At 44.0% G+C, this 19,535-nt stretch overlaps 1 long non-coding RNA gene across 1 annotated transcript in view; it reads left to right on the forward strand.

The window, feature by feature from the left end:
* The window catches only part of LOC135330261 (uncharacterized), a 342,066-nt gene that overhangs the window by 297,264 nt on the left and 25,267 nt on the right, over positions 1-19,535 (forward strand). Inside the window, exon 7 of the long non-coding RNA XR_010392159.1 lies at positions 14,160-14,247. This is a non-coding gene — a long non-coding RNA (uncharacterized LOC135330261). The remainder of the gene's footprint in view (positions 1-14,159; positions 14,248-19,535) is intronic.

Genomic DNA, 19,535 nt, shown 5'->3' on the forward strand with positions numbered 1-19,535 from the left:
ATTAGCGAACCATTAATTATGGCAGGCAGAAACCCGGCAGAGCAATGACTTTTGAAATGTCCCGCTGCGCACACGGCTGCCGTTGCGCTTGGCTGTGCCCGTCGGGACGCTCAGCCTTTGGCACTAAGGCCAGCGACCGGCCGTTTGGAGGTGCCAGCTCAGTCGCGTCCTCTGCTCGGGCTCGTCCTGCGGCCTAGGTAGGTCTTCCCAAGGTACTAGTCCTGGCAGCTTCAGGAGCTTGCACATAGCTGAAAACTAGAGCAAATAGGGAGCTAGAAAAAATGGCTATACGATATCTTTGAAGGCAGCAAGCCTTCTGTGGTTATGTCACTCCAGTCCAGACAGCTGCTCTACCTTCTCGTAGGGTTGCCTGCTGGTCTCCAAGTTTGGAAGGCCTTTGGTCCGTTATGCCCTGTGTTTGTGGATCTGCTGCCCACCGAGAGGCTGGTTAGTTATTCAGTCTGCTTTTTTTAGTATGGGCAAGTACCTCCTCAGCTGGGTTGCATTCAAAAGCTCTGCGGATACTAGCCCAAGACAGTGTGCAGTTGTGTCCTGTGTTGCCCACAGCAGAGCTGATCTTTTTTAGAGAAATACATATAATTCGCTGTAATGCCCTGATCAATAAATGGGGCAGTTCTGGTGCTTGATCAAAAGGCTGCTACTGAACTGAAAGCTGAGCAACAAGGTTGCATGGAAAACATCAGAGACAAATTGAAATACATTTATGCTGCTTTTGATAGCTTACTTGAGGAGAGGGCTCTCCTGTGAGGAATCTCCGCACTGAAGGTCCCTGGCTGCTAATGCTCCTTCAGGCCGTCTGTCTGCAGAGGTCCCAGCCGAGCAAGTGTGGAGCAGAAGTAAATGGCTTTATGACAGGCAATTAGACAGGTCGTGGTGATTGAAGTTGCTGCTGCAGTGAAAGTATCAATGCTATCTTGCTAGTAACAGTCCTGCTTATAGAAGAGGACATCTTAAAAGATCAGTAGGTTCCTTGATAATTGACCAAAGATGGAACAGAAAAGAGCTTCAGGATCTGGGAAATGTAAATGGCAAAAACTGCAGTAGATGAGTTGAAGATTAGGAAGAAAGCATTCATTCATCATTACTAGGGACTATTTGGGGAGCCTAGCGAGAAGCTAGAGCTGAGTGCAGATGTATTTGCCTGTGTTTAAAGTGCAGAGAGCAGAAAGGATGTGAGCCTGCTACACTTGACTTTCATGGGCTGCCAGTTTGCTACGGGGAGCGGTTTTAATTTGTGGATTACCTAGGAGACCTGGAAATTTCATGTCTGGTAGACTGAGGAACTCCAGCGTCTGGCTCCCACCTCAGTGGTGGTTCTCCAGGGTGCCCTAGCCAGCAGTGTGCCCTGAAGATGCAGGATGCTGGAGCTCACCCCGGGCAGTCAGACCCTACACCTGGGTAAGGGAGAGGAAGTCAAAGGCTACTTTTCCATTTCTTTCTCTTTGTATCTAGGGGTTCTTCTCTAAGACATGCGAGTGCTCTGCTGTGGGGAGGATTTTGGCCTGTGGAATCTTACTTAACTACAACATTAACATGTATTTATATATCACCATCCAATTACTACATTAAATTCCTTTCATTTAGACTTGTAAATACAACTGCGTCCTTGCTGTGATCTGTATGACAACCAGCAGAGATGAAATTCTGAGGCTCTTTCCGTGTTTCTGAAGTCTTCAACCACCTGCAGTCAAACTCACGGAAGTTGAGGGTTGCTCTGAGATCAGTAAATAGTATCTGCAGCGACCCATTATGGAAATGAGAAAAGCCAAGGGGACTTTACCAACTCTTTTTAATGAACAGTGCAGCAGAAAGGGAATTGCAAGAACTGGCTTTTAAAGAACCTGAACTGCTTAGGGTGCTGGTATCAGAGCTGAGTGGTGATATCTTTAAATGTCTTTGGCATTCGTTGCCTCCTCTGGTTGGAAAGGTAGTTACCAGCATTGCAAATGACTGTCATACATTAGGGTCATGAAGAGCAATCGCATTAGAAAACTGGGAGAGACAGAAGCCAGTGAAACCTGGAGTTAACCTGACAAATCTCTCTGTAATGAAATCCTGTTACTTCAGGGATGAATCCAGGTGAGGTCACTGATGCTATTGCAAGTTTTCACTAATAACAGGTAAAATAAGAATCAAAACTTATTATTAATAATTTTACACATTAATGTACTTAAATTGTCTTTGTTTTCTAGTGCCAGTAGTGAGGTTTGTCAGACTTTCTGAGGAGTTAAGTGTTTGTCTCAGTGAAGCTTCCTGAGAATTGTTGCCTAGTAAATGGCCTGTGCTGGAGGGGAAAACAGGTGATATACGTTACAGTACAGCAATATAATGAATTAGTTAAAAACAAACAACCCCCAAAACAGTAGATTGCCAGGGCAGGTCTGTGTCTGCCAAACAATATTTCAGTGCCAACTTTCCAAATGAGGCAAAGCCAAAAATAGTAGCGCAATAACTCATCACGAAGGGAGAAAGCTATTACAAGGGGATGAAGCAGCAGCAGCGTCTCTCCCCGGGGGCCTTAGGTTAAGGGTCCAACTCCCGGTTCTTTACTTTGGGCAATAATTTACACCAGTCCTGCAAAGTGTGTAAAGTGCTAATGTGTGAGAACAGCCACGTGCCTCTGCGAAAGCACGAAGTGGGCACGAGTCGTGGTCAAGGAGGAGCTGAAGGCAGTGCCCATCGGGTTAGCGCTAACGCTGTGCAGCACTGGGCAGCAGTGGAGCCGGCAGAACTAATGGGACTGTCTCCCGCGTGCTTGCAGGTTTAATGCCTTCGCTCGGGGGGTGATACAGCGCTGGCACTCGTCAGGTGACATAAGGAATACCTGAGGCGTTTTACACCGTGGGAGATAAAATTGTCTCAGGAAAAATAGGGCAGGTGTAAAGGGTGCCTTGTGTAGCCTGCTCTCCGCGTCTGCAATCTGCAATCAGTGCTGTACCTGGTGTCAGCAAATTAAGGTGAAACAGCAGAAACACTGGCCAAACACAGCTCATTTTAGTCCCTCTGCCAAAGCCAGATGTCTCCATTCACTTTTTAACAAAGAAACACCCTGCCATGCCAAACAACTGAAATAAGATTCATCAACAAGATGGAATTCAACTTATTACACACTTGAGTGCCCATTAGCAGAGGAGAAGATGATGCATGATTGCTGCTTCCAGCATGTGGTTAGTGAGGGAGAAATGCTAGTACCTCAATAGTGGGCAGTAATGGAAAACATCTGCTTCATTTGCCATTTCCACGAGACAGCCGTGCAGGATATGTCCTCCGACATCACCGCTCAGAACCAGCTCATTCTTCTTATTGCGCTCCTTTAGCACCATCTGGGTTTGCTGAGAAATGATTTTGAGGAGGGGAAAAAAAGGAAGAAAAAAGAAAGGATCATTATTTAGTTCTCTCTGGTGGATAATACCCACATATATAGAAAAGGTCACGGAAACTGAGGTATTAAGGGTCTACTACAATGTGTTACCTACAGCCTCACTTCTTGGTCCTCATTTGAAATTTCACAGTTCTTGCTGGACCTACTGAAATTGAAAACTATTACATATATGTGGAAAAGGAGGTTACCTTGGGGATTTCCACTAATGATAATATACTGGGGTTAAAATGAACTTGGATTGCATTTCTTTCTCCTTCCATTCCTTTTTTGTTTTCCAGTGCATTATTGACCCCTAGTCACAAAGTCACTGATGTTGGATGTTTTACAGATACCCTCGGCTTCAGTAATGAACCGCAGGCACCGGAATCTGTTCTGAAAAGGAGCAAAAAATTCTCACCTTGCTAGACATTAGCTAGACTGGCCTTGTCAGAGGAGTAGAGGCATTCCTTAGTTTGGGGAGCCATTTGCAATAATGCCTTAAGCTTATGTTTCATGATCACGGAGTGCCAAAATTTCAGCTGTTGCCCTTAAGTTTAGATGTCTCAGACCCATGTACCCAACTCTGAGGCACTGAACATTTCAAGCTCCACATCTTCGCTTGCTTGAAGTAGGAGTTTATGATAAAGAACATAAATCATGGGCCTTTTCAGGACCCTTCTGTGGATAGGGGTCCGCAAATGGTGCTCAAAATCCAATCCTTTCTGCAGTTAAAGTATACAGCTCCTACTGTGCACGATATCCTTTCCAAGGGTACTTCCGAGGTGATGCTACAGCAGGACTGGAAACAGGTATCTGGTCCCATCTGCGCTATTGTAGAGAACAGGTTGAAAAACAGTGGCTGAACCAGTGCCTATTTGACTGCAGAGTTTGCTGAGTAGCTTCTCTCTTAATTTATGCCTTTAATGCTATATTCAGTATGAAAACGAATACGATTGCCCTTCCATTTGTACATAGTACACCTGTCGGTTACTTTTTTCAAGACATCTTGACTCTGTCCTTCTGGGCTGTAAGTAATTTACCAGTAGTTTTCACTTCCGTACGCGCCTTGTTTTTCCTACATTTATTACTGATTCTTCATCATTAACAAAACTGAGAACTGCAGGACATGAATTTTAATAGAGTCTATGTTTTATCTGCATTCATCAAGGGAAGCCATAATTTCTGTATGTCTTTTAGTGCTTTAACTCTACACAGAGCCGCTCGCAAGGGATGGGCTCTCTGCTCACCCACTCACCCATGTGCATTAGCTCATTGACAAAAACCTTGCAATTACAGAATGCTAAAAATCATACCCTTGGGCTGCCAAACTGCCAGAAAATGTCAAACTATTGTGGATTTAAAAGCCAACAGTAAGCTTCTTAGCCAAAAAGACAGAATTTGGCATAGTATTCTGTTGCTTCAGATCTTTACTACTGTTTTGCATGAGGTTAGCAAGGTTGGGAGAAGGAGTAGCAAGCAAGCTGCCAATCGCTTTGCATACCTCATAAGGCAGAAGTGTGTTTCCTAGATAAGGTCTGGCCTCTGTACCCCAAGCTATATGGTGCAGGGTAGGCACCATGCTGTTCACAGTAGCAAACTGGGATCTGTTCTGCTTCTGTTCATGGAGGGCTGCACCAGCAAATCCCAGCCTAGCCCTTGGGGTCTATTCCACTCTGCATAACTGAAATGCAGAATGCGTGATAGGTTCTTTAATTTTGTTCCCCATCTGAGAACAGTAGGGGAGAGTGGGAATGATAAGCTGCAAGTTGCCAGGAAAATGCTAGCAGCTCTGGAGCAACGTTCTTAGGAATTATCCACGTATATATTGTAGCATTTACCTTCGCCAGGGAGTGGAGCACAGCATCAAAGGGGAGGACTCTGCATTCCCTTTCCAGCTCTGCCCCGACTTGGCTGGTCATTATAATGTGCACTTTTCTGTAAAGATCCTTCCTTACTCTGGATAGGAGGCTAATATTGCTGTAAATCTAAATGCAACTGTTTCACAGTGATACTTTGACTTTTCTCATGGTTATAAAGTGATCCAGGACACTTAGGTGTGAAAGGTGCCATAGCAGCTGTGGTATATTTTTGCACATAGTTTGCCTTGTAAGCACTAAGCTAGTCCCAAATAAATGGAAGAAACATGAGCAGCATTAGAAATTACCTTAGAGATGGCACAAACCGTGGGCTAAAGCCATGCGATCTCTCAAGGGGGAGCGACCCTGGAGGAGACAGGTTGTGTTGTATTGCCAGTCTCAAGGAATGGCACCTGGAGAAAGATGTGTGTATGAATTTAAGGTTAAGAACACAAGTATTACTGGTCACATCCAGAGCAGCTAAATATGCTAAATGTTTTTCTAGATGAGCTTCAGGACTGATATGCCTGGAAGTTTAGATCTACGACAAGAGCTTTTACTGAAACTTTGCAAACTAATTTCAAACATGCATCCAGTGTGGGTTTATGCAGCAGAGAGTCATATTCAGCAATCTAGAAAAGGGATTTTCAAATAACTTTTTGTCTGTGTCCCTGCTGTTTTGCAAGAAATGGTAGAGTTAGTCACCCTCGTGAAATTACACTTAGTTTTACTTATCATTCACTGAAATGCAAAAGTATTCTCAGCTGTCTTTGGAAATGCACCGAAGATGTTAGGCAAACACTAAAAATTAGTTGTAAATGAAATCAGAGAAACAGCTGCCACCTCTTTGACTAGCTGATTCCTCTTTTTCTGAGCCGTAACAATTACATTTGAACACGTTACCCCCGTCAGACTCTTCAGATACCGACTGCTGTGGTTGCCACTGCTGCTTGCTGATGGTTTGGGGGGTTTCAGCTCCTCGGCAGTGAATTTCTATTCATCCAAAAGCTGTTTAGCACACCCTTGCTTTAACAGCGCTTAGCACACCCTCGCTTTAACAAGACTGAGCGTGCTCTGCTGAACCTTCTGCAGTTAGATGTCTGCTGCATGCAGCAGCTGCGGTGCCCAAGCCATGGGCAGTTTCTTGTCTATTGACTCTGCGTTTCCTGAAGCAAATCTCCGCAGACCCCCCAGCCCGTTCAGGAGCACCATTACCCTGCTTGGCGTCTGCCAGGTATTTCTTAGCTTCCACTGTCCTCTAGTGGTACTTAATTTCTGAAGCCTGTAGGCTGCTCGCAGGTCGCCAAGCCCAGGCCAGGCTGTTTGCCTGATGGGTTTCTTCTTGGGCTGGATTCAGAGCCAGGCTTGAGCAAGCAGGATGCTGTTCAGCTTTGCGTTGACCCCAGCACCTGGGTGGGTTTCTCTGAAGGGGAACTGTCTTGAATGGTTGGCTTGCCCAGTTGTGGTCCTCCACTCTTCCTGCTCCCCAGTCCTTTCCACCGAGACCCAGGCTTTGCAGGCCAGCAAAGGGAGAGCTTGAATGTGCGTGCCTCCAGCTCTTCTCCAAATCTTCTTTATCTCACATTGCGGTGTCTAAGCCCCTGGTTTGAAACATGGCTGCATAGCTGAGGAGATACAGGTGCCCTAATACAGATGCCACCACATTCAGTCTTCCTGGTTGCCCTTCATTTGAGTGGGAATAGTTTTTTTTGACCCAGGCTGTAATTATTTAGTTATTATAGATGTGAGCAGTGGCATTTAGGTGAAAGCCCCTAGATTCATTTTGGCGTGCCTCATAAAGGGATTGGCACGGCCGCTACAGATGTGCAGCGTGACGGCTTGTTCCTCAGCTGGGAGTTTTGCAGCCAGGCATCCCGGGAGGAGGGACTGCACTTAAGACATTGTCAGAGTGTAGCTCGCAAAATGTTGTAGGACATTAGAGGGAAAAGATGCTTGCAAATATAAAATATTAACTAGCCTTTGTTTTTAATGAACCTGATTTCTCTAAAGAAATGAATAATGTTTGTTATAGTGTGACTTTGTTGTATTTCCTGAATTCATTTTATAAATACCTCTTATCCCTCAACTGCTTTAGAAACTAGCTGAATATTTATAAAATCACTATTTCTGTAATATTCAAATTACTTTATCAGTATTCCTACAGATGATGCAAAATATAACTGAATGAATAATTCTCAGAAAGCTATTTATTCAGCAAACCTAAGCCCAAATTTCACAGAGACTTAGGTATACACTTAACATCTCTCAGGGGAGTAATCCTATTGGACTCAAAGTCAGTATTTGCATGAGTGAACGTTAACACGCTTATGGCTTTCTCCTTTTCTGATATCATACTTATTTACATCATACTACCACCTTGAATTAATTAGATGACTGATTCTTTGATTTTTTTTTTTTTATTTCCTTTATGCTGACTGTGACTACCTAGAGTCCAAGTTAGGTTGGTTGGTCATGATAGCTTAGGTAGTTCCTGTTTGATTTTGGGTAAACATACCAATGCCAGGAGCCATCCCAGATGAAAATGAATTAAAAAAAAATGTGGAAGTATTGGGGTTCACTTACAGCAGGCGTGAAAGTGCACCCTAGTTAGGGCGAATCACTCTCTGAAGGCCACTGTCTGCACAGGACTCGGACTCCCAACTTTGCGTGCTCTGAATTGTATCCAAGCTAAGTATCCAAAGTAGATGGTGTGAGGTCTCTTCACTGAAGTTAATCTACCTGGGCTCCTTTTATACTTAATGAAGACAGGATCCTACACCTCGAAGGTGTGGTCAGAGCAAGAGCTTAATTTAGCTCTTAATCTTAATCAGGGAGGGCTTGTCTGTCTTTATTCCCTGTAAAGAGGAGCCTGGGGAGTTTAACCTCACCAGGCTGACAGTAGCCCTCATGAATCCGCCATCCCTGCATAGCCTCAGTCAACAATTTCTGTGCCACGTCTTGCTATAGTATAGTCACTATTTGTAGTGGAAATAATGCCCTTGGGAATTGCAGCAAGTCTTGCAAGGCTTAATACCAGGGACATGCAATGGAGACATGAAACCACCACAGCATATGAACAAGTACAAAAAAGAGAAAAATAGTTATGCTAGTATGACCGTATATGACCATACTGTTTATTATCCTACAGTGTTGTTCAGATGTGAATATGAAAGATATTCAGCAAATACTGTTCTCATCAATATTTACAAATATATCAGGTATGGATTGGCTGTATTCATTCTGTTTTCTATTCTCACTGGAGAGCCTTCAAAAAGAGGATTTTCACCTTTGCAGGCAGCTTTTGTTGCCCTTTTGCAGCCCTTGAGAGAAAAAGAACATCTGAGATTTGATTAAATCTGTGTGTGGGGAACTCTGTGGCAGCAAAACACCATGCAGCTGCAGGAACAAATTAATCTTTGGTATAAATCCACATTTCTGGGAAAGACCTGTAATATTTAGCAGAATCCTGCCACAGAAGTCCTTAAATATCCTATAAAAGCTATATATCCTCTGTAAAACTATAGATTTTTAAAATATGCGATAGAATTGCACTTCCGGGGATCTGACCCATTGCATGCTGTGGTGGTCCTTAATGGTGTGACCCCCCATGCACCAAGGAATAGTGTCCGTCTGAGGTGTCTTTGGGATTCATACCATCAGCCTCCAGAAACCAAATGGTCTTGAACACAGAAAGAAAAAAGCCAGTGTTAACTGAAGACAGCGTCTTCAGTTTTCTCTTATTTGCACTTTCATTGCTGCATTTCAAGGAGAACTAAATATAAAATATATCTTCTTTTATTTAGCCAGCACTTAGTATGCCAGTGTTAATAGCAAAATGCTGCTCAGGAAGTGTGTTTGAGTGCGTGTGTGAACTTTTGTCCGACCTGTGCAGTTGTTGAGATAGTTTAGGAGAAATAACAGTAATTTCACTCACGGTTTCATTCCAGTGGTTTATTTCTCCAAGTTATGCCCTAAGCTTCTTCAGGGGGATCTGAAGAGCTGGATTTATAAAGGGAATGGATAATTTCATTGCAAAAAACAAAACTAGCATTATGCATGTTAAGTTAAGGGTAAACAAATCTCATGCTTCAGGGCACAAAATGATTTCCTATTGGACTCAGGAAAGATGTTTTTCACCATGTAAAGCATTGTACGGTTGGCTAGACATATTACTAAGGGGTTTATTTATTCTTTTGCTGCCCTCTGAAGCATCAGTTTAGGAAGCTTCGTTTTAGGTTATGCTAGAGGCAGGTTGCCAGACGTTGTTATAATTTTACTTAGCATCAAGAGTATGCACTATAAACTTCCTGCTCCGACGGACCCGTGATGGCTGCAGATGAATAATGAAGGAGTCCATCAAAGCATGCAAGAATAATGTCTTAGAAAGAGGGATTTTCCCCCTTCAAAAATCTGTGGAGCACCTGGCCATCAGAAAATGGTCATTTGAAGAAAGCAAAGCATTTTGTCAGAATATAGAGCCATCAGATTTTTCTTTGGAAACCGGATCTTTTTCCAGGCCAGACTCTCCAGCTCTTCAGTCTGGTATTGGTGGGTCAGTGTAAGGATGGAATTGCCACATCCTTGTACTTGAGAGGAAGAAGATACAGGATCTCTCAAGCCATTTCCAGCTGGAATACTACTCCTCTTCCCTGCAGGGTGGAGGCAGTTAGAGTTACTGCGGCTGCGTAAGATTGCCTAGGTGGGTTCTCAGGGAGGAGGAGGTTCAACCAAGCCCCACTGTCTGCCACCCAGTACCCCAGACCAGCTCCCATGGATGTAGCAAGGAGAGTTTTGAGTGAGTTGTTTCAGCCGAGGGCCAGAAGCAGCCTGCCGTCTTCCGCCCTGTCCAGGGAACGTGCCCATCGACGCCGCTACCTGAGCACGTCTGCGCATGACCCGAATTCGCGCTCTGCCTGTCCCTCCATACCGGCGGTGAATTAGTCTGTAACTTCAGCAGGAGGATGGGCAGACACAAAAGCAATTCTGAAAGTTCCCACCAGAAATGCCTTTATATTTGATGCCTGGAGTCAGATATTTCCTTAAGGAAATGGAAAGAGAGAGGAATAACTTTAACAGCCTTGGTAGTGTATGCTTTAAGAGGGCAGCCTACATAAGATGATAGAAACAGGAGGAATCAAAATCTATGAATACAGTGAAAGTAACAGGATTTTAGATGTATACAGTTGGGAAATTTGCTGGCAGAAGAGGGTAGGCTTTCAGTTAAAACATCCCATAAACCATCTGAGCTCCGATTCAGGTCATGTGTTTGTCAGGCATTTTGTGTAAATCACGTCTTTTCTCCATAACCTGTATTCTGCTTCTGGAAAACGAGGGTGACAGCACTACCTTTGCCCAATTTGGGTTGCAAGCTGTGGAGGCCTGGGGCAGGTGCTTTCTGCAGAGCTTAGCACAGGGGGTCTCAAGACTATGTAGTATCCAGTAGAGATAGCTACACAGCTTTCCAGACAGAAATGATCTTGCTGAGGATAGGCTGAAGCATTTACTCCCCATTTAAAATATTTGGAGGTTTGCTCTTGTCTGTCACTTTCTCTTTTCTTGGCTCTGACAGTTCTGTGAGTAATCACAAACCTCCGACTGCATACGGCTGTTATACGATGAGCTGTAGTCATCTGCTGGGGAGGGGAGTCTGTACATGGATCACGAGTGCTTTGTTTGGGTGACGGGTGACAAGTTTGACAGCTTTGTGTCTCAGGGACCGTCACGGTGAGGATCAGTCGCGTTGAGCAGTGATTGCAGCCTTTAAGATAAAGCCGCCTTTCAGAGCTGGGCTGGGGAGGTTGCCGTTACTGCAGCCTTGCACGATAGCCAACGCTGTCTTGTCCCTGCACCAGTTCCTGCAAACAGGATCACTCAGGATGTGCCTGTGGGACAGCTGGAGTAGAGGACACAGCTCTTGGAGGCCTGACTAAGCTATTTCAGGTAAAAAAACCACACAGTTCATGGTAACTCAAACTTTAGCGAGTTTTCTGAGTTTGTTGGGGACCTGGGGTGGTGAATAAGAGGTCAGTCCATGTTGAAATCCACAGTGATGCATTTTTATGCTAAGCGTTTAGATTAAAGCAGGCTCGTGTGTCTCTGAGTGTTCATCCCTTACAGCCTGAAACAGCCAGACGTAAGAATATTTGTTCTCCACATCTCCTCCATTACCACTACAGGAACGTCCCTAGGACCAGGTAGAGATGTTTGGCTTGTGCAGGGGTGGAGAGGCAAGAGCCTTGTTTGTCCTGGACCTCTGGCAGAAGAGAAGAGGATGTTCTTTGGCGTGAGGATGCTGCGGGGTGCTGAGGAAGGTCTGGGGGATTTAGTACTGCTCTCATCCAAGTGTGTGCCTTGCAGTTATCCCCACAGTCCACTTGCTGCACAGCAGAGCCGGGCCGAGTTGGAACTGGGAAGGATTTGGCTTGAGAATAGGAAATTCAGCTGTGTATAACGGGATTTGCATGGTACAAAAGGAGGTGGCCATGAAATAAGATCAACAGCTGCTTTATTGTCAGGCTGCTAGTTGCTGGCAAGAGAAGCCTTGTTTGAAGGTTAGATGGCTTACTTCATTTTTTTGAAATACATGTATATTCTGCTTGAGGCACTTTTGTTATTATAAAACTACCTATATTTTTTGTAGGGAAAGTAGAAAGCTATAATTTCCTGAAATTTAAAACTTCTAAAGAGCAGCAGATTGCAATTTCAGGGGCACCTTGTCCTTAATAGATACAAGTATTGCATCTCCATTGAGAATTGCTCTTCAAATTAGCAATTCAACCCTTAATCTTTCAATCAAACAGCACTAAATAAAAACAGCATTAAACTTTTGCTGTCACTCTTCCTTGAAATACTGAAGATAAAAAGGAGAAACTGTGCTGCTGGAACCTACTCCAGAAATTCCACATTACTCCGTCAAGGCTTTTTCATGTTTTAACATGAGCTTCTGCATTGCAAATAGCTGGGGTTAGAAGTAATTAAAGAATTCCTACTGACCTACAACACTTCAAGCAAGGACCTCAAAACCCTGTACAAACACTACTCCAAAACAGGCCTCTGAGATAAACAGGAAATTGAGGAGTAGGAGACAAGATATCCCTCGGAGGAGTTACGTTGTCCCTGGCAGCGCAGCTGAGGCTGGAGACCCCACTGAGACTAGAACAGCATGGAGCAAGGCGTGATACCATCACCACGTAAAAACCAGTTCCTGCCTTGAAGACCCTGCAGTCCAAACCGGTGGAAGGACAAGGGGCCTTCCAGGCACCAGTTTGCAGCTGGTAAAGTGAAGCACTAGGCAAAAATCACACTGTGAATCTAGCAGGAATTGTGCTTGCCTCGTAAGAGAAGAGTCCTAGTGTCTCTTCGAATCACCAGATCTTGTTTGTTCCTTCTGCTTGTGGTACAGCTCTTCTGGATGGGAGAGGGGAACTTGCAGCCTCCAGAAAATCAGCTGCTTGTGTAGGGGATTAAAGATATCCATCAGTAGATGTCTGCATGTCTACTAGACAAACGTCATAATCAATTGTGAGAACTGGAGACTTTTAAGTTTATCTCTCCTTATCTTACACTGTGCCTCTTATATTGGAGTTCATAGCAAAACCTTTAAAGCAAAATTCCCTTCGCAGCTGCTGCTAGCTGACTTAAAGTTCAGGCTTTCCAAGCACCATTCATTTGTGCACAGGCACTTTCATTTTGAGACCATGCATTTTAATGGCTTTCCTACCAGCAGTGAGAGATCCTCGCAGCTCTTGGCACGAACCAGGAGGCGGTCATTCCTCCCCTTAGTAGTTCCTGTTCAGGAATACCAGGCAATGTCTTCTCCACGGTAGTACAGTGAGGTCGTAAATGCAGCAGATGTGCCCACCAGGAGATATAGCATCAGTGCATGGAAATATCCGAAATGTGGATGTGGGATGGCAGTTATGGTTAGAGCTCTACAACTCTCCAAATGTTGCAAAAGCTCCTGCAGTTTTGTCACAGCACAGGGTAGGTTAAATCAGTTCTGACTTGGAGCTACTTCATGTCATGAATCAAAGAGGGACCTGGCAAGGTGCAGAAGGCAGGAATCTCTGAGACCCTCGCCTGCCATCAGCAGAGCCCGGGCAGAGCAGAAAATGGACTGAATACATTTTAGCCGTTATCATGTAATGCTGTGCTGGATTTTTTTACATGAAGGCAGTTCAGTGTGTAAGAAAAATAAGCTCTGAGATGCAAATGTCTCCTAACATAAGTGTTTACCTGAAAGGGGAGGGAAACCATTAGGTCAGAAACAACTCCTGCCATTTTTGCTCTGCCAAATTATAAAGGATTCTTGCAGGAGATGTCAGACCAAATTTGTATTTGACTTCATTTGCAAACACATGAAGAAGGCTCTGTATAAGATAAGAGTTGACAGGAAAATGTTGTTCCAGGAGGATGGGGTAGGCACCGAGCGGTCGTGCCAGGTGGCACGTTCAGAGCACATTTGATACCTGCTGATGTGAGTTGCTCAAGGAGGCCATCCCGGGCAGGCTTGTCATCTGGCATGGGGCCCTGGGTCAGTGCAGAAAGCCTTGTTTTTTGGTTGGTTTGGTTTTTGGTTGTTTTTTCCACTGTGTTCCAACCACTTGAAATAACTTAAAATAACAAGTGGGGAGTAACTGGTGCAGAGGAAAGACCTGATCCCAAAATTTCCGTTCAAGCACAGCGTGAGTTTTCAAAACTCATATGTGCACTTGCAACAGGTAGCGCTTGATATTTTTTTTTTTTTAAGATAAATTCGTAGACGATTTACAACAACTGCCTTTAGAAACTGGAGCAACCCCTGCAGTGAGGCCTGAGATAAGTGAGAGGCTCCACGGGGCAGCACTGGCCACAGCAGGGCCACAATTTCTGACTTGCTGTTCTAATGAGTGTTATTATTGACTTCTCCTTTTCCCCAACAGGATTTTTAGAAGTCAAGACTCTTGAGGGAAGCAGCTGTTGAGTTCTTCCCAACTGAAGACCCAAAATTCTCAACATGTCTTCTAGTTTGTAAGTACCCATAGTAATAGTTGTTCCTTGTTAGCACCAACATAGCTTAAATTAGTGGGTCTGGATCCTTCTGGGGTTTGTGCATCATCAGAAACATTTCTTCTGTGCTCTAATTGTTCCTTCTTCAATATCAGCACCACGCAGAGAGGGCCTAACTGGGGGCCATGTAATGGGCCCTGTGGACAGGCAGAAGTAACATCTTCCATTTTGTTGCTGGCAAGAAGAATCATGTTGAGATTTGATTTCAGAAATGCTAAAGCTGTTGTTGGCTTGTCTGAAGATTTATGAAACAAAATACCCCAAAGTAAAATAAGGCAGCTCCTTTGCCCATTACTTCCTGACTCCTCATCCAGTTCGTTTTCACGGCTGCAGTTTCCCCAAGAAGCCCCCCGTTATGTCCATCAGCGTTGCCAAAAGCGCTGGGGCTGCTCGCGGGAGCCTGGGGCTGTCTGTGGGCGGTGGGGTACGTACCCCAGCTTCCCCCCGTCCTCAGCAGCCCCCAGACTGACTTAGTCGGAGGAACTTTTGCAAGAGCGGGAGGGATTCTTTGTTGTTCAGTGGCAATGAATTCAGTAAAAACAGCCCAGAAAAGAACCTTTTCTCTGAACTGCCTCTTCCTCGGCTGGTGTGGGAAAGCAGAGCTTGGAGCTTCTGGCTAGCTGCATGGAGATTTATCATCTCTGCTGAGTAGTGTAACTGTAATTTTCTAGGAGTCTGCTGGGTACTGAAAACAGCTCCATCTCGGTTTTGCTCCAAATGTATTGAGAGAAACCCACTGTGCTTTTTCCGCATACTTACTTTTGCATCTCCCCATCTAACAATAATTTAAGCTGAAAGGATATGAATTTTGTTTGTGCATGGAAAAAGCATAATGGGTTCAACTATTGTGAGTTCTGAGAAACAAAGCTGACAAGATCTTACAAAGTCAAAATATAACCCAGTCAGCCTGTGTTACCTATGGGTTCGAGAAAATGTTTAAAGCAAGGAAATTTAAAACCATTTTTCCCACCAGCTATACCTGAATGAGTGAAGTCAAAGGGAAGGAAGGCATGCATAAATCAGTGCAGAATTGTACCAAAGAACGTAGCTGAAGAAAACAGAGGAGACTGGAAACTATCTCAAAGAGAAAATGTCTTTAGATTTAAATTCTGTAACAGAAGTTGGTGGGAGTCATGGTGGAGAGCTTGTAGTTTTGTTTTAAGTATCTATTATTTTCTGCTTTTCTTCACCACTCTAGCAACTCTTTAAGAAGCAATATATACTGTAGATGAAGGTTGCTGAACTGGAGGATGGAATATTTCCCTAGTGTCTCTGAAAAACTATGGAACAAATTGGACTGGGTATGACAAGCTGCACAGTGTTATTTTAGTTGCTGTCGATAACTGAATTTCTCCTTCTAGGCATTAAGTGTTACTATTTCATATATTAAGAGTCAGATTCTGCTGCTGGTCACGTAAGGGAGGAACGCCAGTGGTGAGCCGGGGGTGTCCGGAGTAACTCTGGATTTGTTGCCGTGCGGTCCGGAGCAGGATCCCTCTCTGAGGGCTCTTTACGTGAAATGCATGAGAGCAAACATGGGGCAGTTTGCAGCCAAGTATACGCTTCATTTCCTCTCCAAGGCTCTGTGTATTCTCATCTACTTAATACAGGTGTAATTTGTTTGCACAGGCCCTTCAAGGTGTTCGGTACATAGTGACAGAGTCAACGGGGCCAGATATTTTGTTGTCCTGGGCCAGAGCAGACTGGCAGCGAAGGGCGATTCTTGTGATTTGGCTTTATGTCTTCTACGTGCGTTAAGCTTTGTGCAGCTTCTCCAACCCCTTGTCTGTGCAGTGGAAAATGAGGGCTGTTGTGCTCAGGAAGGAGCAAGCCCAGTGACATTGGGCCAGGGCTGAAATTAGGGACGTCTGGTTTCTGCTCCTGCCATTGATTCCTGCTGTGACCTTGAGCGAGTCATTCTGCACGCTGGTCTCAGCAAGCCCGCGGGGTGCTGCAAGGCAGCCCCCGGAGCAGCAGCAGGAAACCCTCCGAGGGTAACGATGCACCCCAGCTAATTAGCCTTGCTTCTCCGAGCCTCATAGAGCCTTGCCATAGCACTGTGCAGCGGGCAACGCTGCTTGCCGCAGCTATTCAACACAAGCGCCTCTTCCCCGAAACCGTTCTCACCATGCTCCATTGCACGGTGTAGAGATGTCCTTAATCTCTTCGTAGCTCCATTCCAGGCTATCCTGCTCGTCTTGTGGTTTGTGAGAAGGACGGAGTAAAAGGCTGGTTAAGTGTCTCACGAGTTACGGTGAGGAGGAGTTAATAGAATTACGTAGTAAGATATATGAGAGAATAAGCTCCCTATTTCACTGTTTAAACTGTGTGCTCTGAAGAAAAAAAGCTCAGGAACCATATAGGAAGCAAGCTCACATATGTGAGCAATGCTTTGAAAATGAATTAAAATAATTCTCAAAAAGCCCTCTCCCCATTCTCCCCTGCATATATTTATAATTAGCAGCAGTATTTAAAAGGCAACACATGTTTACATGTGCTTAATAGTTGCCTCTGGCAATTTACATCTGCTAATGCAAAAATGGATAAATTTGTCTCACAAACACTGGTGAGAAAACCTGGCGTCAACTTCTTTAGTACCTGAACACATGCAAGATTTTATGAATCGAGAGCAGAGTATATGCCGTTTCCAAACACAGGCTGCAATAAGATTGTAGCCAAGTTTTTCCTTTATTGCACCTTGAAATACTATTTCATTAGTGGAAGAAAGAACAATTTTGCTTTTTATCTCTTCCTTTACATGGAATTAAATCATGTACTTTTAAAATATAGACTTGAAATTGCCAAGAATTTGGACTTGTGCAGTTTCCCATAAAATGTGCTGATACTGAATTATGTAATTTGTACTGTTTCAGGTGGATTAATACATCAAATCTCATTGCATTCATTTAGTATCTCCTTAAAGCTGTAAATGTATTTTATCTGGGAGAAGATTTACATACTTTATGCGTGGTGGCGACATGGCAAAATATCTTGGATCTTTCACATAAATTGTACCTCTAAGAACCATTAAGGTCAAATAGAGGTTACTACCACAGTTCTCATGAAATAACATTAAGTGCAAAGTTAAATACTTCCTACCAGAACCCACAACAAAAGTCAGCTCCATGTGCAGGGTTGAGATAGTACGGTTTGTTTTGCTCTTGAATTTGTTTTAAGGGTGTGTTGGTGCATCTCAATTTTTTTTTCCGTTGGATTGTGAGATCTTCACTTCGTAGTTAATAAGAATACTGGTTCTCTACTTAATTTTTTGTCATCTTACGCTATTAGGCTAAAATTAGGTTGCAACTGAAAATTCAGAGAAGGCCGTAATAATTGATAAGGCACAGTGATGCATCTGTAAATAACACAGATAGTGCGTGTGTAAGCAAGAGCTTCCCGCCTGAATGTATGCTAAAGCAAGCCCAAATGTGGGTGCACGTGAGCACGTTCCCTTTTTAGGTAGTCATCTGATTATCCTGAACTGGCTCCAAATGTGAGTGCATGAGTGTATGTGCAAGAGCAAGAAGAAAGTGGCCAGGAGGTCCTAAAATGAGTGCAAGAGTTGGATGACCCCAGCACCCATGCTTTGCTTCATGCTAGTAAGTAAATGCTTGGTGAGGAAGGTGGAGGTACTTGTGTGAAAGAAATCTGTAGTTTTATGTGATGTTAGACTGTAATGCCAGAAATCAGGGGAGTAGCAAAACAGGAATGAGTTTTGCAAGGATTTATACTTTGTTTGTCTTTATTAATTGCTGCTGTTGAAACTTTTAACAGCCGCTCTGGAAACTGGGCGGACAACAGGGAAAAGCAGCAAGGGTCATAATCTCATGAAGGACGCTATAAAGATGGAACTAAACCTCCCACTGAATTGCCTTTCTCACATAAGCATGCATTATAACGGAATTAGCAATTCTCGTGATTCACCAAAATGACAGTTTTTTGCCCAGCATGATTTAATGGAGTGGTTGGTCTCTGCCAAGGGCTGCCAGCTAAAATACTGAATTTATGAGCTAGCTCACTAGCTCCATAAGCTCCTGTTTCTTAAACCAAAACTCCTTTGAATAATCTAGGCTGGTTCTCTCTTTGGACGCAGTGATGGAGTGGTAAAACACGTTGCATAAAGTAGATCTGCAGAAGTGTTTCTGACATGGATGTCTTTCTAATAACCAATATAGCCATCACTGTGATATCTAGGCATCAGGAAAGTATATTATTTTTCATTTCTGTCTGTAAGAATTTAATCAAAAAGCCACTGGAACTTCTTTTGCTTTCTTCTTATGGACTTTCACTAGGTGCTGCAAGCTCAGCTTTGTCTTCAGAAGGTCTGTCACAGTGTTATAAAAGACTGATGAGAAGAGGGAATTTTCCTACTGAAATGAGAATAAATCATCATCTTTCATTCTATAAGACTTGCTCATACAAATGGGATATTGCTGCAATACAAAGAAAAATTGCTTCGTGATATTACTGCATTAGCCACCGAGCCCAAATTACCTTTGGAAGTTGCAGGTTTAGGCCTGTTCTCCAGGTGATATCTCAGTGTGAGCTGATGAAGTTCAGCATGCCAAATGAAGAACAAATTTCCCTTTTGCAGTTGCAGCACTCTAATGGCTGCTCATGGAATAAGCAGCGCAAGAACCGGGGTTGTAAAAGCTGAGCTATGGCTTCAGTTTTAGCAGAGGCTGGAGTTGTTAGCTTGTGCTCGCCGTTGTTGGGAAGCAGCCCAGGGCGAAGGCCGGGCTGCCCGGAGGGGCCACGGGCAGCTGGGCTGAGCCTGCTCTTTCTTAGGAGCCTCCTGGAGCTCCCATAGGAGTCTGCAGTCCGGGGCTTTTGCAGTAACGTCTTAATTTTTATTTTGCAATAAATATGCATCCTAGAAATTGATACAGCTTTAATGCAGGTTCTTTTGTATTCCACATACATACAGCCAATATAAAATCTAATTGTGTAACACTGCGTCTCTTAGGACACAGTAAATCCCTTATACTACATATTGTACTCTCATTTGTACGTGGGACTTGACTGAATTCAAGGTGTAAGAGAATCATTAACCATGAAAGAAAGGAGAAGGAGAGTGAAAGGCATGGGCTGTCCCGGCCTAGCCACCTGCGGGCTGCGGGCCAATCCCCCTCTCTGCAGTGTGGCCCCTCTTCAGTAAACGGCATAAGCTAATGACTATCTGATCTAATATGAAAATTTTATATAAGTGGAAATACTGACATAAAAGTAATACTTATCAGCAGTGTTGT

This window comes from Dromaius novaehollandiae, chromosome 18 (assembly GCF_036370855.1).
Source record: "Dromaius novaehollandiae isolate bDroNov1 chromosome 18, bDroNov1.hap1, whole genome shotgun sequence".
Taxonomy (NCBI): Eukaryota; Metazoa; Chordata; class Aves; order Casuariiformes; family Dromaiidae; genus Dromaius; species Dromaius novaehollandiae.